This window comes from Macaca fascicularis, chromosome 2 (genome assembly GCF_037993035.2).
Source record: "Macaca fascicularis isolate 582-1 chromosome 2, T2T-MFA8v1.1".
Classification (NCBI taxonomy): Eukaryota; Metazoa; Chordata; class Mammalia; order Primates; family Cercopithecidae; genus Macaca; species Macaca fascicularis.
Genome location: NC_088376.1, coordinates 38,436,901 through 38,458,235, shown reverse-complemented (window position 1 = coordinate 38,458,235; position 21,335 = coordinate 38,436,901). Strand labels below are relative to the sequence as shown.

Sequence of the window (21,335 nt, the reverse complement as noted above, 5' to 3'; positions counted from 1 at the left end):
TAGTATCAATTACTTTTGTTTTTAATATAATTTATTTCATTGTAAGTTTTATAATTTAATTTTTAAATAATGGCTATGTTTAACAACTGGCTCACAAAAATCCTGAAAATAAAGCAATCTCTTCCTCAGTCATTTCTTGACCTCAGGTTTCAAATAAAACCCCTGTCCTGTAAGCCTTGTACATTTCAGGTAAAGGTTTCCAAGGGAAGAAAGCAATCTCCTTGAACAAATTCTCCACTACTGCCTCAGGACCTTCCTATGCTCAGCCAGTCCTCCCATTTTAGCTATTAGGTGAGTTTCTAGTCTCCGAATTGTAATCTCTTTCCAAATTCTTGTTGTGAATGCTGGTGAGTAATAGCAGAGATGTTAGAGATAATGGATGACAGAGAAAATGAGGATGATAATGACAGAGGTAAATGGGGTGGGGAAAAGGAATTACCTGAGATGCTGCAAGTCTTGCACTCCTTGCCATTTTGACAACGTCTCTTTCAATTTTCACAGCCCTGTGACATAGATGAGCAACATGAGGCCCAGAGAGTGGATGCTATTTGCCTAAGGTCACACAGCTAAGAAATTTTAAACTTAGATACAAATCCCGATGTTTTTGAGAATGGAACAAAAATTGTCTTAACCAAAATTGCATAGATATACATAATTAATTGTAGGGCTGTGTATAGATTTCTTGGTTGGAAATCACTTCCCTGGAGGATTCTGAATACATTATCCTGTTACACTCTAGCCTTGAGCAATTGATTGCCATTTAAATACCTGACTCTTTTTTTCCTTTATGAAAGTTTTTTGTTTGTTTGTTTGTTTGTTTTTGAGATGAAGTCTCGCACTGTCGCCTTTTGTTTGTTTGTTTGTTTGTTTTTGAGATGGAGTCTCACACTGTTGCCTGGGCTAGAGTGCAATGGTGCGATGTCCACTCATTGCAACCTCCACCTCCTGGGTTCAAGCGATACTCCTGCCTCAGCCCCCTGAGTAGCTGGGATTACAGGCGTCTGCCACCACACCTGGCTAATTTTTTTTTTTTTTTTTTGTATTTTTAGTAGAGACAGAGTTTCACTATGTTGGCCAGACTGGTCTTGAACTCCTGACTTCATGATCCGCCCGCCTCAGCCTCCCAAAGTGCTGGGATTACAGGTGTGAGCCACCGTGCCCGGCCTATGTAAGTTTTTAGAATCTCCTCTTTTTCCTCTGTGACTATTTATTTTTAATTTTAGCTTTTACTTCCTTAGTGATGTCCTTACTGTATATTCTACTCTACTGAATTTTTTCATTTTTGCAATCATATTTATAATTTCCATGAGCTAATTTTTTGGTCGGTGTATTTTTTTAAAATTAGGGCCTACAGTATCTTCTCTTTTTTCACTTTGAGAGTCTCAATTATTTAATTTCCCCTTCTACGTTCTTTCTGTTTAGTTCACATTGTGTTTTGGACAACAGAAGCCTTCTCAAATGTCCAGTGATCTTTGTTTTTCAGTTGGTATTTAAGAATGGGCCACTGGTCAGAAGCAGTGTTTGCCTGGGCTGTATGTGTTGATGGTAGACGTCACTGTATCAGGGTCTGTATGTCTGCTGGACTGGTTATTTTGTCAGTGAGGCAAGTGCCAACCTATTGCTCAGGAGGCATAATCAGGGTTGCCCGATTTCTGGGAGCCAGGTATGAAAAGGAGGCTCCCGATTCAGTATGTCACCTGGTATTTAATTTCCCCGTTTTTACCATGGCAGCCCTGCCGACAACTTTTCCAGACCTCAGCACAGAGTAAATGTTCAGCTTTGTGTTATGATGAAGTTGGGCATGTGGGAGTGTCAAAATGCTTCTTATAAAGATATTTAGTCCAGTGTTTTCTGTTTCGTCCCCACCTTCAGAAGCAGCTGATGCTTCCAATTTCTGAGTCTATCTGTGATTTTGTAGTCAAATCAGCTGCTTGTCAACTTTCTTTGATGCTGGCATACATTCAAGCCTTCTTAAAACATCTCATGTATTTTTCTCCAGCTTTCCAGCTCTGAGAGACAGAGCAAGTCCTGAAGAAGTCCATCTCCCGGGTTCCAGTGTTCCTGAACATTACTCTTAACGTCTGGGCTCTTTTAGGCTTGGTCAATCTGGGAGCTACCCAGTAACAATTCTATAAATTCATCTTTTTGCTTAAACTGGTTTAGAGGTTTTTTGTTTTTTTTTTTTAATATATCACTTATAAACTGAAGAACCCTAAACGAATACACAGGGTTAGCTGGGCTGACCATCTGATTAAATAAACAATCTAATACCACTTTGATCTTTTCCTACAGATAAATACCCCAATGCTGCACTAGAGACTATATCCCTAGAAGTGAGCACTAAGGGCTCTGAGTAGACCTCTGGCTTGGAGGCCATTGGCTTTTCCCTGACAAGTCCAGATGAAGTCTCTCTGGGCTCAGTTCATGACCTGCATCCTTCCTTTCCTCACTTACCTGGCATTTAGTTGACTCTACCTTACCATCTCATTGTCATGTTAACTCTTTTTATTTTTATTTTTTTGAGACAGGGTTTTACTCTCTTACCCAGGCTGGAGTGTGGTCATGCGATCATAGCTCACTACAGCCTCAAACTCATGGGCTCGAGTGATCCTCCTGCTTCAGCCTCCTGAGTACTGGGACTACAGGCATATGCCACCATGCCAGCTTAATTTAAAATTTTTTTTTTTTTTTTGTAGAGGCAGGGTCTTGTTATGTTGCCTAGGCTGGTCTTGAACTCCTGGCCTCAAGCGATCCTCTCGCCTCAGCCTCCCAAAGTATTGGGATTTACAGGTGTGAGTCATCACACCTGGCCATGTTGTTTAACTCTTAATATGAGGACATCTTATCTCCCTAACTAATTCCTCCTGAGAGGTTCAGCCTAGTGTTGCAAATGTATGCAGCTGGTTCAGGAAACAGGAATGTTTGTGGCTTTCTACTCTGGGTGTGAATGAGTTGCCCTAACTTCTTGCTCTTAGTATATCCTTTTAGCATCTAAGCCACTTAAAGAATAAAAAATAATGATGATACTACTTAATCATTGTTACTCTATGACAGATCCTTGATCTTTTACCTAATCTTTTCAAAAATGCTCTGAGATAGGCAATATTTTTTCCCATTTTGTACATATGGAAACAGAAGCCCAGAGAGCTATAACATATCAAGGACACACACCATTAAGCAGGTGGTGGAGTCGGGATTTGAACCCAGGCTGGTCAGATCCCATGCTTTGCACCTCTATCTGCTTTAATTTACATCATGCTTGCTTCAGTTTAACCCTTTGATTTCTGATTGTTTCACCACAGAACACAGCTTTATGAGACTGTGTATATTTTAACCATACAGGCACTTAGCAAATTTCAAATCTATCAATCATTCCCTCTTCAAAATAAGAAAGAATTACAAACTACATGATGACAAGGCTGCTAGGCCAAGTGCCTCACAGAGAGAAAGCAGCAAGAGCTGTTGGAATCATTTCGGATGGTACAAGGAGCAGCTTATGAAATGGAGAAGTTAGGATGGATCTTGGGTATACTTTCTAAGAATGAAATCTATTAGAACAGTCTCCCAGGCAGTTCTGTGATAGAAAAATGCATTGTTGGAGTTATTTAAAAATGAACTATTGAAGCTCTTCAGGGACCAATCTCGTGCTGAGAGGGGGTGGACAAGATACCTTAATCGGTCATTTTAGTTTCTGATTTCTGTAAAGACGACTTTTCTTATGGTACATTGAGATTTTCAATGAATTTCCATTTCTGCGTAAGTACCCAAGAAGTTTCCCAGACTGGGCTGAAAGTAAGTGAGGCGTCAGGCTCTCGGATAACTGGGGGAAGCTTACCCTTGTGTGTGTATTCCTCTTTTGGGTTCCGCTGGACAGGCCCGAGGAGCCCGAGTCCTGACCAGGGCACCTTCCGGGTTTGCAGTGCTGTGGAAGCCGGTCTCATCCGTACCTGACTTTGAATGCTGTCACTTGTGTACACAAGTACACAAGGCTGTGGTCCCCAGCCAAGGCCCCAAGGCAGCTGGGAACAGTGACATATGCTAAATAGTCTGGTTCCCAAAGAGCTGGAGCAGGCGCGCTGAGAGGCCCATAAAATCTCTGCCTGCAATTCCCTGCCGCCATATGCTCCAAGAGGTGTTTGTTCGGCATTTCTTCAGTTTCAGGCTGGTGGGTACAGAGGGAGCTTGACTAATGGTATTGTTTGCTGAGTTAATTGTTCTGTTTGATCTGAGGCTCTTTTAGGATGCAGAGGGAAATTAGGTGTTTGGTCAGGGTTTTCCTCTGGAGCAAAGTTTACTTCACAAGTTGGAAAAGGGGGAAAGGAAAATCGGAGTTGGAGAAAAAGGGGGAAGGGAAGTCAATGAAAGCCTTGTTGGGCGCGGTACAGGGCTGAGGGCTCACATGATATGAACAGTTAGCCAAGGCACCGGGGAGGGTCTGGAACCAAGTTAAAGCAGAAGTCTTTTCTGGCTGATGAATAAATGAAAAATAAACACCACATACCTCTATTTATCGATAATGTTTACATTATTCATTTCCAAAGAAGACTTTTATAGGTTGTAACAGAGGGTACATAAGAAATAAGACTATTGAGACAAAAGATCAGATATTACACTGAGGATGGGGAGAAATAATACCCAAACTCCAGCCAAGTGGGCTACAAAAGCTAAGTGTTCAGTTAGTCTTGGGTACTTGGAAATTAAGCTAAGGCATAAATGAAAATACCCAGGAGGTCTGATATTCACCATCTAATGAAGAGATACATGCCAGATTGGGAGGAGAGAGAAATTATTTTCTGATCTCAAAGTCTGGAAAAGATAATGAGGGGATAATTTCCCCATTATCTTCATTCCGCGAAGTTGTTATAAAATAAATAATATTATTTAGGAAAAAGTATTTTCTAAAATACGCACAATAGTCACACATTTGGTGATCTTGTTGCTGTTGGTGACATTCCTTCAACAGCAATTTTGTTTTTGGACTGGTTTCCCCAGGTAAATGAGGCAGGGTCAGGTGTGCTGGGAGCATCTGAACTACCCACAGTCTAGTTTTATTTGTTTTCAAACTAAATGGTTGGGGGTTGGTGAGCAGAAGCTTTTTGTATAGATGCTAAGATCAAAGATCATGTTTGTAGAAGAACAACATACAGAAAGAATTTCAGGATGGGAAGAGGAGTGAAGCCTGAGACAGGCAGCCCCTAACACTACCTAATAGTGACTGCTCTGACCGAATGTGTTGGCTTCATTTGTAACCTATGTCAATATCCTTTCAATATCCTTTGCTTCTCAGCCTTTGTCTAGAGTAAATGGGAGCTAATCAGTCATTTGCAGATTTAGCAAATAGCATGTAAACCTCGATGCTCCTGCCAGGTTTAGCAAACTGTAGGCCAGGAGTTCTTGGAATAGATATATTGATTCTGGATCTTCAGAAGATAGGGTCTGGTGTTCGTGTGTTTATATAAGCCCTAGTAGTGATTCTGATGTACAGCTAGGTTGAGGACTGCTGCCCTAGGCTCCGCCGTATGTGTAAATTTTAAGGTTGATAGACGGGGATGCTAAATAGGAGGTTAGGAGACTGGAACTAAATAGAGATGCAGTTATAGCCCTGTGCTTCATGTACCACTACATCCATATTCTTTTTCAGGACTACCAGAGAACCCAAAGCCAGTATAATTGCGACTTTAATACTTAAAATTGTGATTTTTCAACCATTTCCAGGGCTACCTATTTGGATGACTTATAGTCATAAAGTAAAGTATATTGCAGAAGAAAGGAGGGAAAGACTTGTCTTGAACTTCACTGTATGTATCATCCAGTATCTATTTATCCAATTTCCTTCTGAGGAGCTACTACTGTCAACTCCACTCTATCTATACGCGCTTGAGGGAGTTGAGCCAACTCTCAGCTCCGAAAACTCAAGTTTTGACTCATCCTGGGCACTGAAAGCATCATATTCTCTGGCCACAGCAATTGGTTCAGGATTGAGCATGTGATCCAGTCAGAGATGATAAGGCACTAGAATGCATCTTTTGGGACCATGGGGTAGGGGTATGCTCTTGCTAGTTATTTCAGGCAGAAAGGATAAAGGAAGCCTGAAGCTGTAGAGGCAATTTTATGAACCCCCAAGGTGAAGGTTCCAAAGCCACTGTGGAAGGCAAAAGTGAGTGACGGAAAGAAACCAGGGTCTCACAACATTGTGTGAGTCTGTGAACCAAGCCATTCCTGAAGCTAGACTTTCCCCTGGATTTTCCTGTTTGGGGAATATGAACCCTTCTGAGCCCTGATTTCCTCATGTATAAAATAGCAGTGCTCACAGTTACTTCGTTAGGTTGTTGTGAGGATTGGATGCAAAAATCTAGCACATAGTACATGCTGCATAGTGGATATTCAATAAATGGTGGTCTCTGCTCACTCCTCTCCTACCTTGCCAGCTGATGGGGGCTTTAAACATGTCATGATTTCATGGGTATAGACAGGCAAAATGCCGTTCCATTCAATTCAATTTAATTAAGCAGACATTCTCTGCACTTGGCCACAATGTTCTCCTTCACCTCCTCCAGGCTCCCCTGGTATCCTGTTCACATCTCTATTAGTGCTCCTATCACATGATGCCTCATTTTTTTGTCTGTCTGCCCTGTGGGACTGTGGTGGTGTCAGAGGACAGGGGTGGTGTCCAGAATTTCTTGAGTGTGGCAGAGACCGCACTGGGCATATACAAAAGTCATTGCATTTTACTCTCACAATGACTTAGGGGTGCTTTAGTTTGAGCTGAGGAGTGCTTGAGCTTTTAAGCCTGAGCTTATATGTTTTCTCGGTGTAATGGTCAGATTTTTTTTTTTGTACAAGTGCCAGAAATGTTATCAACTTTCATTAACCGAAGGGAATTTCCTGGATCATGTAACTAAAGAGTTTACAGGTGGAGTTTGTTTTAAGCATGGGTAGATTTGCTAGTTTTCCTCCAAATTAGGAATGTGTGTCCCTACCTTTTTCACTCTGTTTTTCCTCTTGGATGGGCAAGAGCCACCAGCAGCTCGGGCTCTCTCCCTGCTCATAATTCCAGTAGAAAAAGAGATCTCCCCCCAATTCCTGCAAAAGTCAGTGTCTGATGCCCACTGGTCGGGGATGGGTCCTATGCCCAACTCAGCACCAATCACTGTAGCAAGGGGTATGAAATGGTCTGGATATTCCTGGGTCTACTGCCAGCTGGAGTGAAGGGCAGCTCACTCCAAACCATCTGGGTTAAGATGTGATAGGGTGCTGTTACCATAAGAAGGGGAAAGGATGCTAGAAATGCATAAAGGAGAGATGCTGGCTTCTCTGGCCTGGCCTCTCCTTTCCTCTGCCAGCTCAGAGTCTGCCCTTGAACTCCCTGCAGCTGGGTGGGCTATACAGACAGGTACCTACTACCGAAGTACCCATAGCAGCTTCTGGGCCCGTCATTTAGTTCTTCCTGGTGGTGCTTTATCTTCTCAACCTCTCAGGGGCTATTTGAAGGGCAGCAGTGGGGGGAGGGGATGGGGGCAGGGGCTTGCATAATAACACCTTGTAGGACATGTAAGTGCTGCATGTAGGACATGTAAGTGCTTGTGTTTCGGGGTAGAAGGGATGGAGAATTCTATGGGTCTTTCTTGGCTGTCCTTGCAGTTTCAACTAATCTTAGTGTCCTGTGGTGGTTCATGAGACTTCTGATGTTATTTGTATGGCCCTCATCAAAGCCCCTTTTCCATGCTCCAGCACCCACTGCTCATTGTCCTGCAGCTCCTGCCTGAGTGATTTGGGCCTGAGTGGGCTGCAGATGTCGGGGAGAACACGGTCTCTCCAACGCTCTCTTGTGTGTTTCCTCGTTTCCTTTCACAGAGGCTTGTGTGAGACCTGTGATCACAGGCAAGCTTTAAACCACAAGCAGTCTGTTTTCGGCTATTCTCTACCCTATCTGGGATTTTATGGAAAATACGTTCCTTAGTGCACAGGCGTTTGGTGAGATGAGCAGCTGCCAACGTCTGAGCTTCGTGATGACAAAAACCATGAATGCCAGGCCCGGGGGCCTTGTTCTCAACACACTCTGAGTCCCTTACAGGATGGCAGACAGGTTGCTAGAGAGCGAGGACAGGGCTTGCACTGGCCCTGCTATTGGCTCACAGGCTGAGTGGGGAAGCAAGAACCCCACATAAGGCTCTCAATGCAGGGTCAAATGCTGTCCCCTCAGTCAGCACAGGCAGGCGCTGACGCTGGAACAGGCCCTTTCTCCCTGACAGTTTACTTTCACTATATTGTTTTTCATTGAAAAATCTTTTCCAGTTATCATTGTAATGCCTTGTAGCATTTGATGCTTTGTTCCCCTTAATCTTCTTTTCCTTTGGTTCTTGGCTTTTATTTTGTCCCTTTTTTTCCTGGTGGCTGAGCTGGGTGACCCTAGGATCTGTCCTTGGACCTAGTGTCTTCATTCTCACCGTTGCTTACATGATTCCTTCCTTGTAACAGTGTCTCGAATTCCAGACTAAACTCTGGGTTTGAACAGCCTATGGGCGGTCTCTGTCCTCAAATGCAGCCATCAGAAACCACACTGTCACTGCTTGCCATGGGCCTGTCCCTGACCCCAGTGCTTATTTTTCAGACCTGGGACCTGGGCACCATAGAGTTCTTCTCTCTCCTCTTCCCCACTCTGGCTTCTGAATTTGACCTCAGAAATTCTGCCCGCATTTGCTTCCTCTTCCTCACCTCTGTTTCTTCACTGTCAGTGTGGCTGCTCTGCTTCAGTCTGTACTTTCCCAAATCCAGGCTGTTGGTTGTTACAAGCCTTCCAACTGGATTGTCAGGCTTCATTCTTCTCCCTCCCAATCCCTCCATCATCTTGCTGCCAGGTTTATTTTCCTAATACACAACTACGAGTGTATATTCCCTCAACATCCCAGTGCCAACACAGTAAAGCCTAAAACTTCATAGACTGGCATGACAGACACTCAGGAGCCAACGGAATAAACCTCATCTCAATCTGTTCCTCATGCATCCTATGCCCCAGTTCAGGGGTTCTCAAAGTGTGGTACCCAACCAGCAGCACCAGCAGCACCTAGTGATATGGTTCTTCTCTGTGTCCCCACCCAAATCTCATGCTGAAATGCAATCCCCATGTGTTGAAGGAGGGGCCTGGTGGGAGGTGATTGGATTATAGGGGTGGTTTCTAATGGTTTAGCACCATCCCCCTAGTGCTGTCTCATAATGGAATTCTCATGAGATCTGATTGTTTAAAAGTGTAATGCTTCTCCTTTTGCTCTCTCCCTCTCTCTCTCTCTCCTGCTTTCATTGTGAAGAAGGTGCCTGCTTCCCCTTTGCCTTCTGCCATGATTGTAAGTTTCCTGAGGCCTTCCAGCCATGCTTTCTGTTAAGCCTGTGAAACTGTGAGTAAATTAAAACTTTTTTCTTCACAAATTACCCAGTATCAGGTAGTTCTTTATAGGAGTGTGAAAACGGACTGAAACACCATTATAGGAGTGTGAAAACGGACTGAAACGGGCTGCAACACCAGAAAACGGACTGAAACACCCGAAAACTTGTTGGACAGGTATATTCTTGGTCCCTACCCCACAACTACTGAGTCAGAAACTCTGGGGATGGGGCCCAAAGGTCTGTGTTTTAATAAGCCTTCCAGGCAATTCTGATGTGGCTTAAGTTTGAGACCTGCTGCTCTAGCACAGAGGTCTTCAAACCTGGCCACACTGAGAAACTTAAAAATCATTAATGCCCACGTTCTATCTAAGACCAATTGATTTAGAATCTCTCAGAATGGATCCTGGGTACCCACATTTTTTCAAAGCTCTCAGGTGATTTTGTTCGACAGTAAAGATGACGAGCCTTTCCTGAAGCCCAACCCAGCAGCTGGAGGTTCCCGGGACACATCCTGTGGGTAGGATTCCTCCTTGTCTTCACTCCCCACTCACCCTTGGCTCTACCTTCCATCCAACCAGTCCAAATCTTAACCCTCTTTCAAGGCCCAGCCTAAGTGTCACCTCCTCCATTCATTTCCCTGGATGAGAAGTGATTACTTGCTTTGTGCTTTCAGAAAACAAATGTGTAAATGCTCTGTAAATTCCCAAATAATAGTTAATATAATCATAACACATTAATCTTTTGAACCCTACACTAGTCATAACTGGCATGTATGAATGCTGACTCTGTGCTTGGCACTGTTTAATTGCTTCCAATGGATAAACCTATTTAGTCCTCCTGAAAAACTACAGAAGAAGAAACTAAGTTGAAGCTCAGAAAGGCTAATTAACCTGCCCAAGGTCACATAGCTAGTAAGTGGCAAAGCTAGGATTTGAACCCTGGCCATCTTGGCTCTAGAATTTATATTTTAACCTTTAAGCTCTAACACCTCAATATATACTATTGTATGTCACAATAATAGCTATGTGAGTATCTCAAATATGTATACAATGGCACTTCCTGGTTTACAAAGCAGTTGTAGTATCTCTTTTTTTCCTCAAGAGCTTTGTGAGGTAAGAGCTATTATTGCAAACCCATGTTTTGGAGAGGAGGATGAGTCTTAGAGTTGTTCAGTCACTTGCCCAGGGCACAAACCAGTAGGAGTTGGACCTGGGGTTTAGCCCAGGTGGTTGGTTTCCAATCCAGGTGTGCTTGGCTGGGCAGCCTCTGAAGTCTCCGTGAGCCCTCACCCTGGACCTTTTCTACTTGGGCCTGTGCGTCTACTCTCTGCAGCTGGGCTGAGCAGTGGAGGAGAGTGGTGGGGACTCAGTCTATGGATGAACAAAGCTGCAGACAGCTTGGACCTGCAGGGAAGATGGCAGAGTCTCCATTCAGAGCCAGTCCTAGCTGGGTCATCTGAGGGGCCTAGGGAGGTGCTAGAGGAAGACTGCTAAGTGGTTCATTTGGCAGAGGGGTCCCCAAGAGTGGGCAAGAATTCAGGTGGGGAGGAGTGGAGAGTCCAGGCAAGGGTCACTGCCTCGTGGGTCCATGGCAGGTCAAATTGGCCCATGTGTGACTGTTAGGGCCCTCTCAGTCCTGTGAGAGCACATGCATCCAGCAGACAGCTCTCCATCCTTACATGCAGACTTTGGTGACAGTGCTGTCTGGTTGGAAAATATTGTGTACCGTTCAATTTCATGGACACATGTACCACAATATGGTGGAGTGTCCCTATCCGTCCCACAGGGCTGTGGTGAGGACTAAAATATGTTAAGACCCATAAAGTGTTAACACTAATGCTTAGCTCATGGAAACTGCTAAAGAAAATTCACTGTTATTAGGAAAGTAGGGAAGGAAAAAAGAATGGAGGAAAGGAGGACAGGAGTAAAGATAGGAGGAAGGAAGGAGAAAAGGAATCTGCTTGGGGGTACGAAGTAGGCAGGCAAAGAAGGCTACACAAAGGATTCGACATTTGAGCAGTGTTTTGCAGGGTGAACAGGAGTTTTCTGCTGGAGAGGGAGGTGAGGAATGGAACGGTGTTCCAGGTATCAATGTGTAAGTGCTCTGTAAACTTGCAAATGTTTGTTACTATGATCATTAGGTGAGAGAAGAGATAACATCTGTCTCTACTTTATTGTGATGATTCCCTGTGTTAGACTGCAAGCCCCTTGAATGACATCCTGTCTTTTTCATCCCTGGAAGTTTTTTCCAGTACCTTGTGTATAGTAGGTACTCAATAAGTATTTATGGAAGGAATAAATCATTTTCTTTGAAAGGTAACATCTTCAACTATAGGATGTTCTACATATAAAATAGATTCCGTAGATTACTTATCATCATAAACACCGAGTAGGGGCTTAGCTTTTTCCTGGAAAGATGTGAGACTGCCTCATTCATAGTGATGCTGCTTCTTTACTGTTCTCTGTGACCCATTAAATGTCTCTCTCTGCTACTTCAAGCATCACAAATATGACTATGACAAATGCCACTAAGGATGAGGCTAGCCCTCCGCTCTGGGGCACAAGCCATGAGCAATTATTTTCCCCTGGTGATGATGACAGGTTGTTAGCAATAAGGTCAGAAAAGATGGGTTTGCATCTAGGATTTACTCAGCACCAGCTTCATTATTTGGTGTCTCTAGGCCCCCATTTCTCCACTTGTAAGTTGAGGGAAGTGTGTCTCCCAGGGTCCAGAGGGCTGTGGCTCTGTGCTGCAGTCTTCTGCCTGTCTGGGATCTGTGTGTCTGGATCAGCTCCTTTTACCCCAAGTTACTGCTCCCTTTTAAGTTAAGCTCCTGATAGCAATGTGCTCACTGTAGAAATCTGGCACTCCAGCCCCGGGACTGGGAAGACTAGCTGAGTTTGAATCTGGGTCCTGCCCGTCAGTGGCTGTGTGGCCTCAAGGAAGTTACTTGACCTCACTGTGCTTCGTTCTCTTCATCTGTATAATGGGAATAATATCAGCACCTGTCTCATAGCGTTTCTGTGGAGCTTAAGTGAGTTATTACAGTGTTTATAGAACAGTGCCTTCCATGTGTAAGTGCGAGATAAACCTTTGTGATTTATTCTTTATCAGTCACTTAAGGAAGGAAGTAGTGCTGGGGGAATAGAAAGGCTCCCGGAAAAGCCCCCAACATGGTGGTTGGAGAGAGTCCAATCTGTACTTCATCTTGCCTGATAGTCCTTCGAGATCCTAGGGGCTGTGTTACCTCCATCGCCAGAACATGGTTTGCCTAACCAGGTGCTGAAATGGAGAAAGAGTTCCTATCTTGTTGAAGGGGAGGGAGGCGTTTGGAAGAATGAGAAGTGAATTTCTGTTGTAAAGACACAACGATTCACTAAGTGGAGACATAATATTTCAAAAATGAATGGCTGTTCTCTAGCCTTACTGTGTCCCCTTTCCCATGGCTTTCTCCAGTAAACCTAGGTTATTCTGAGTTTATTTCTTAATGGGAGAGGTTTCATAACGTAGAGAAAACAAGATCCACTTTCGGTGCCTGGCTTTCAAAGCCATAGTCCTTGGGGGGCCCAGAAAGAGCTCTAGGAGGTAAGAAGTGATTTATAGCAAGCGCCCTCCACCACCAAGAGCGGACTAAGATTCCTCATCCCGGTCTGGGCTGGGGGCTGGAGAGAACGTGAAGAGTGTGCAGGTGTGGGAGGCCCCTGTGAAGCCATGAAGGTGTGCTGCTGGGTTCTCCTTTCCAGAAAGAACCTGTCCTTCGGCTGGGAGGAGTGCAGTTGGTCCACAGCCTGTAGATGCAGTGCCTCCAGGATTTGCTGCAGCATTTGGGCCAAGCCTACACTTTTAATGGGAAGCTCCAGCCAAGGATGATGCCGCAAGGCTGGCATACTAGGGCCTGGCCATTGTGCCCAATGCAGTGAGTGGTCTTTGCTCTGGTGCTCCTTACTGTGTTGGTGGAGACTTTATTAGCTCTTCCTGGCAGACTGATGCTTTCCTGCCCAATCCTCCTTCCTCTCCCTTTATCTTTACACATGTCCTCCCTCCCCATCACTAAACCTCTTATACTCCTAACTTCATTTCAGTGTCTGCTTCCAAAAGGATCAATGGGCACAGCTGCTGAGAAAGCTGTGGCCCAAAGAGGGAAAAATATGTTTGGGAATCCGGGGCAGAGGGAGCTTTTACCCACACCTGGGAAGAACCCTGCTGAGGCAACTGAATCCCAGAGAGGAAATGGCTCCAGATATATTATGGCACTTCGGGGCCTAGCTTTATGAGTGTCTCAGCCTCACGTGGTCTAGTATGGAGACAGGTATGGCAGTAGCTGAGACATAGATGGACCTGAAGAGGCCTTATGGTCAGGAATCAGGGCTGACCTGAAGCAACCTGATTGGACAAATGACCAAAGACCAGATGGACGTGAGAACACCTTAGCCGATGCCGGCAGGAATACAGGAATATTTCTCTCCAACTCTTTCTATTACCCTAGCACTGTGTAAGAAAACTTCACAACCTTGCTGGGGTAAGGTTGGAATAGACCCATATTAACTAAGATTGTTTCTATCCCCCAGGAATAAATTAGTAATGATGTTCTGTTTTGCAAAAATAAAGGAGATTATGAGACTAAATTTCTTGCCCATGTAAGCATGTGGCCTGAGATTTGCACCCAGTCCAGGTAACATCATCTGAAGGGTGAGAGGCTGTACCTGAAGAGCCAGGAAGATTCTCAAGACCAAAAACTCCCCTGTCTTTCCCATGTGGGACACATGCTGTCCCTCACACGGCACTCTGTAGGTCCTTCCCAAGCAGCTCCAAATCCCCACAGCTGGCCCAGGAGAGGCCCTGCCCCCTGCTGGACTGTGGGGCCTGTGGTAGAAATGGCTGCTGCTGGGATGCTGGTTTATACTGTGGCAGATTGTGAACAGGCACGCCAAAACCAGAGCTGCCAGAGACTCAAGGACGCAACAGCAAGACCTGAAGCGATGTGACTGTATTCAGGAATCAGAGGTAGCGGCAGGCAGCCAGGAGCAGAGATGGGAGGGTAGAGTATGGGCTGGATAGGAAGCAGCTTTAGCAGGTCTTGTAGGTTGGCCAGAGGAGAGTGGAGATGAATCAACCATGGGCAGGAAGGATTCGAGGCCCTGGCCAGGCTTTCATTGGCTCTGTCATTCCTCCAACCACAGGCAGAAAACATCTGGTTACAGAAGGGATGGAGGGCTTATGTTCATCTGCTAAACCCTGGACCAGAGCAGCAGATTGGAACCCTTAACTTTTCTATGAAAGAAGATGGGGTCAAAATATGATAGCTGAATACATGAATTATTTGTCTTCCAATTTATCCTTCTTTCTACCATGCAGATAATCTTCTATTTTTCTCTACTTTCATTGTGTCACACTTTGCTTAAATAATTCTGATGCGGCCAGACATGATGGCTCATGCATCTAATCCCAGCACTTTGGGAGGCAGAGGTGGGCAGATGATGAGCTCAGGAGTTCGAGACCGGCCTGGCTAACATGGTGAAACCCAGCCTCTACTAAAAATACAAAAATTAGCTGAGTGTGGTGGTGCATGCCTATAATCCCAGTTACTCGGGAGGTTGAGGCAGGAGAATTGCTTGAACCTCAGAAGTAGAGGTTGCAGTGAGCTGAGATTATGCCACTGCACTCCAGCCTGGGTGACAGAGCAAGACTCTGTCTCAGAAAAAAAAAAAAAAAAGTAATAATAATAATTCTGATGCTTCCTGTTGCTTCAAAGATGAAAGTTCAGGTTTCCTCAGCCTGGTTGGTATTCAAGGATCTCCAGGGTTCCTGCCTCCTTTCCCACCATGACCGTTTTTCAGCCTCCAACTCCTGTTGAAATGATGTATGAGTCAGTTCCCTGTGTGCCCTCCCCATTCCTGACCCTGTGTTCTTGGTCAAGGCATTTCCAACTGCTGCCTTCCTCCATCTCCACCAAAGCAATTGTTTCTCATCTTGGAGATAAGTTGCAGTTTCATTTCTTCCATGAAGCTCTTTGTGTCCATCTGCCTTCCTGTTCTCCTTCTCACCTCATCTCTCCCAGCTCCTGCCTTAAGTGTACAAGAAGAAGCTGCTTCTCTTCCCTGACCCCAAAGGAATACAAAACTGATCATCTTCTACCCTTCATCTCTTCTATAGTTGACTACACCCCCTTGTTTTTTTGCCCAAATTAATTACAATATGTACAGCACCAAACATCAGTCTTTGATCATCAATGAAAAAATTAAATGTTAAATGTCAAATATTTTTAAAAATAAAAATTTTAACCACAGAGATAAAGCCATCTTTAACAGGAATCAGTGTGCATTTGGCCATTTTTCCTGGCTCCATTTGCAAACATTCAGTCCCAAGTGGGGAAAGGAGATTTTCTTTCCATTTATGCTGCACAGCACTGGCCATTTGTAAGATCTGCAAATGTATCTGGATAATCTCATTTTCATAAGCATCGAGATGTTTGTGGCTCTTCGAACACATTCAAGATGAGTGAGGAAGGCAAATGACCACACATTCATGTAAACACAATTTGTATGAGTGGCAAGGCAGAGTTTTTAATGATGTTCTTTTGGATTCACTGGCCAGGGGTGGGCAGGGTGCAGAGCCTGGGGGCTGGGTGGTGCTAGAGATGAAGACTGAGCTCTGATTCTCAGGAGGAGGCAATTGTTCTGGATCTTGTTTTTTTTTCTTTCCATTGTGCTGGATGCAAGAAGCCTTAGCTTATGTTTTACAAATGTGGAACCAAGATACAAGGACAAGGGCCTGCAGAGGACCTCTGCTCCTGACAAAGTGACAGCACGCAGAGTCTCCACTCACACAGACACCCTGTAGCTTCTGGGAAGGAAGCTGCTTGCTGGAGTGGAAAGTGTGTGGAATTTGAAGCTGGACAAATCTGGGTTCGAATCCGATTCTGGTTCTCCAGTGGTGTGGTTTGTTTGGGGCAAAGTCACTTCATCTTTTGGAGTACCAGTTCAGTGTCTTTGACTCTAAAGTGAGAATCCAGTGTCTTCCACCAATGGCTAGCACAGCACCCAGCACGTAGTGGAAACTCCATAAAAGACCCAGCCTTTGGCAGCAGAACTGGATCACAACAGGGATTTCTTCTAGAACTGCCAAGTCCAGGCCCAGGTCACACGTGGCATTCAGGCTGCTCATGGAAGGGAAGGCTGACTGGGTGAGAGGAGCTAGGAAACCGTGAGTGTCCATTTAGGCAGGGGGATGTTGGGCTTCTGGCTCTGACAAAACTTTGTTATTTGGAAACTGAAGCTTTCTGCCACTCTGCCAGGACGCGTGCTGGGTTCCTAGATAGAGTTGTCTAGTTCTTTGCCTATTAGTGTGTTGTTTGTCAGCATGGGGCTGAGGTAGCAGAATTCAGCGACAGCTTTCACCTCCCGACTGCCAGGAAAGGCAGCCACTTCACCTGCTCTGCAGCCAGATCCGAGGCAACCTGCTCACGTTTGCCACGAGAGACATTGGAATCCTGACCAGGAATCCACAGGCTGAGACGTTTCCCAGCACTGGTCAGTTAAAGTTAGTTATATTTAATTCAGGTGAAAGGACAAATATTACTATGTAGCATACATAATCCACACTCTAAATCTCTAAGTGGTTGCCTTTTTGTAGTATAACTTTGATCCAGAAAAGTTAAATTTGAAAAATCCATATTTTAAATTCAGAATAATTCCCTTTTTAATTATAAAATTAGAATAGTTCTTATAGGGGAAATGACCCCAAGGCATAATAAAAACACATTAAAAATGTAGTGATCTTGGAGAAATTAATCTAATTAAAGTGAAAGATTTCAGTATTCAATAAAATATCAATAAAATTTTTCAGTGTTGCTGAGGTCAATATGGATTCTGGTGTATCAGATTGTTCAGTGAGGGGCCATGTGATAAAAGCACCAATGACTGCCTTCTCTGGCGTTGAGCACAGCTTGACTGCCTCACCTTGGTCTCCCCTAGGCCTGGAAAGCAGCTTATGAACTCAGTGTGGTATTCCAGCCATCCCTTGGGGTCTTCTTCCCCTGCTCCCAAACCATTCTAACCTAGATTAAATCCTTTTTTCTGTTTTGAACTCTGGGCTCAATGATCAAAGGCTTATTTTTCTCAGGCTCTTGGTCCTCCAGATTTGGAGTTTGACCCTCTTCTCTCCAGTGAGACTGGGCTCAGTGCTTGGGTTCTTGTTTCCCTGCGCAGTCACCAGAAGTAGCTCCCAACATCTGCACTGCCCTTTAGAACTCAATGCCCACACCAACTCCCAAGGGGCTTCTACACTGAGTACAGAGAAGAAAACTGAAGAGAATAGAAGGTTCTCGTAGGTTGGAAAAATCTCCCTCCATACCTCTGTACTGGGTTCACCTGAGATGACAGGACCTCAGGTCAGCCAGGCTGTGTAAGGGGGAAGAGACAGGATGAAGGCCAGGGCCAGGGTAGGAAGGGGCAAAACAGGGAAGGCATAAAGGCATAAACTAACTTCTTTTTGAATTGTCACTCCCAAGAAATGAACCTGATCCACAGCTGAGAGGGTTGATGGTAGAGGGAATGAGTTGCCAAGGTACAGGTGGTTGAAGAGGGAGGGGAGAAAGTGAAAGCAAAAAGAAACGGAAGAACACTTATTTTTATTGTTCCAAAATAAGGTTTGGGACAACAAGAGCAACAATGTAAACAAAATCAGTGTAACAAGAAATACACTTTTAATCTTATTTTCTGCTTTTGCCCATCTTCTGTTCTCATTCACGTTTCTAGAAAGAGGAATCTGGGCCAGGTGTGGTGGCTCATATCTGTAATCCCAGCACTTTAGGAGGCTGAAGTGGGTGAATTGCTTGAGCCTAGGACTTCAAGACCAGCCTGGACAACATGCTGAAACTCCATCTCTACCAAAAAATAAAAAATAAAAATAAAACTTAGCCTAGCATCCTGACATGCACCTGTAGTCCCAGCTACTGGGGAGACTGAAGTGGGAAGATCACTTGAACCTGGGAGGTAGGAGTTGCAGTGAGCTGAGGTCATGCCACTGCACTCCAGCCTGGGCAACAGAACAAAGCCCTGTCTCAAGCAAAATAAAATAAAATAAAAAGAGGAATCTGAACATCCTTATTTCCCATTTACTTATGGGCCAGTTGCCACCTGTCTTTTGTCCCTGTCCTGACATGAAACCGTTTTTTTCAGTTACCTCTAGAATGTCAAACCCCATGGACTCTTTCATTCCTCATCTTACTTTACCTCTGAGTTGTGATGGATGACATTGATTGCTCTTTTTTTCCTGGCTTTTGTGATATCAGCCTCTCTTTATGTTCCTCCTTTTATGGTGCCATCTTTTCATTCTCCCATATAAGCAACAATTTCACTCTTTGGATGTGAAAAATTGGTCATCCCAAGACTCCGTTTCTTCATCTCTTCTCTCCAGTCTCCCTACTGATCTCATCTATGTCCATGACGTCTACTACCATGTATGGACCTTACCTCTAAACTCAATCTCTTTCCTGAGCTCTGGGTAATTGTAAATCTCCCTCAGATATGCCCAACCCTGCAAAACCCACTCTTCCTCCCTGTATTAGATTTCTCATTGTTAGAACATGGGAAATTAATCATCTGTATCAGGTAGAGAGAAGGGAGAGAGAGCAGCAGCAGCAGTGAGTATTGTTGTTTCCAAAGCAAGAGATGCCTAGAAAGGCAGAAAATAGGTTTCGTGCAGATTTCAGAGAAAAGACAGGTCACTGGAATACGTTTAAGGGTCCTAGTGGCTGTATTAATATCCATGCTCAGTAATTAAGACAGTGGTATATTGGTGTAAGGATAGACAAACAGACCAGAGGAACAGAATAGGGAGACCTAATTTATAGCAAATGTGTGATTGCAGCTCAATAGGGGAAGAGGATGATCTTTTTCAGCAAATAGTGCTGTATTAGTTGGATATCCAGATGGAAAACAATGGACTTTGAAATCTACCTCACACCATACATAAATTAATTCAAGTTCGATAATAGAGCTAAACATGAAAGGTAAAACTGTAAACCTCCCAGAGTAAACATACATGAACACCTTTATGATCTTACATTTCTTAAAAAAGACATGAAAAGCACCAGCCATAGAATTAAAAAAAATTAACAATGCATATTCACCAAAAGCTACCAGTAAGAGAGTGAAAAGGAAATCCACATACTTGGAGAAGATATTTGCAATACAAATATCTAACCAAGGACTCAAACTCAGAATGTATAAAGAACTCTTAAAAGTAATATGTAAGGGACAAACACCTCCACTTGAAAATGATCAAAGGACTTGAATTGGCCCATCACAAAAGAAGTTTTACAAATGGCCCATAAACATGTGAAAATTTCCTGTCTTAATTCTCTTTGGCTGGTTTTTTGTTTTGTTTTGTTTTTTTGTTTTTTGTTTGTTTTTTTTTTCTGGAAATGGAGTCTTGCTCTGTCACCTAGGCTGGAGTGCAACGGCATGATCTCGGCTCACTGCAACCTCCACCTCCTGGGTTCAAGCAATTCTCCTGTCTCAGCCTCCTGAGTAGCTGGGATTACAGGCACATACTGCCATGCCCGGCTAATTTTTTGTATTTCAGTAAAGATGGGGTTTCACCGTGTTGCCCAGGCTGGTCTCAAACTCCTGAACTCAGGCAATCCAGCCGCCTGGCCTCCCAAAGTGCTGGGATTGCAGGCATGAGCCACCGTGCCCGGTCATCTCTTTGGCTGTTATAACAAAATCACCACAACTAGGTGACTTATAAACAACAGAAACATTTGTTGCAGTTCTGGAGGCTGAGAAGTCCAAGATTAAGGTGCTGGTGGATTTGGTAGCTGGTAAAGGCCAGCTTCCTCAGACCTGGTCATCTTTTCACTGTGTCTTCACGTGGTGGAAATGGTGAAGGGCATTTCTTAGGCCTCTTTTGTAAGGTCACTAATCCTATTCATAAGGCTCTGTCTCCATGGCCTAATCATCTCCCCAAAACCTCACCTTCTAATACCATCACCTTGGGGGTTATGATTTCAGCATATGAACTTGGGGTGGACACAAACATTCAGACCACAGCAATTCCTCAACGTTATTACATATCAGGGAAATTCAAGCTAACACTATAACTAGATACTGCCACACAACTTCCTGAGTGGATACAATTAAAAAGACCGACAGTTCAAGTGCCGACAAGGATGTGGAGCAATTGGAGCTCTCAGACACGGCAGCTGGGAGTGTAAATGGGCACTGCCACTTTAACACACTATTTGGAAGTACTGTGCAAGCTGAACACATTTACTCTGTGACCTAGCAGTTATACTCCTGGAGGTATACACAAGAAAAATGACTCTTAAGCCCACTGAAAGATAGATATGAGAAGTTTATGGCAGCATTCTTTATAGTAGTACTGGAAAGAATCCAAATGTCTATCAATAGTAGGATAAATAGATAAATTATGCTGTATTCACTCAATGGAATACTACACAGAATTATAAAAGAACAAATTATTGTTGTTTGAAGTAATGTGGATAAATCTGACAGACATAAGGATGAGATAAAGAAGCCAGACACAAAGATAATAAATTGTATTATTCCTTTATATAATGTCTAAAAATAGGCAGAATTAATCTATGGTGACAGAGTTCTGAACAATAGTTACCTCTGGGGAGTCTGATGGGAGGAGGCATGAGGAAGCCGTCTGAAGTGCTGGAAATATTCTGTAGGGTGATCTGGGTAGTAGTTAAAGCGGTGTATAAATCCATTAAAATTGATTGAGTTGACACTTAAAATCTGTGTACTTAGTCTTTAAGTTATATTTCAATTACAAAATAAAATAAAAATAAATATTCAATTCTTTAGAATGAATGTTGATGATAAAAACGAAGCCAAGGGAGTGTCAAAAGCTATTGATATTTCTCCTTGAGTAGTTTTAATTGGAGTAGGATGGGGTGTATATAGAGAGGAATGAGAATGAAA

The 21,335-nt window shown here is 43.9% G+C and overlaps 1 long non-coding RNA gene across 4 annotated transcripts in view; it reads left to right on the top strand.

Moving 5' to 3' along the window:
* Nucleotides 1–1,027: 1,027 nt before the first annotated feature.
* LOC123571897 (uncharacterized) overlaps nucleotides 1,028–21,335 on the top strand; it is a 154,889-nt gene continuing 134,581 nt past the window's right edge. For 2 of the 4 annotated variants that reach the window (XR_006696199.3, XR_010584755.2), the window contains exon 1: nucleotides 1,028–4,165. This is a non-coding gene — a long non-coding RNA (uncharacterized lncRNA). Of the gene's footprint in view, nucleotides 4,166–9,303; nucleotides 9,393–21,335 lie in introns of those variants that run through there. The other 2 variants (XR_012431788.1, XR_012431787.1) reach the window with 1 other exon arrangement.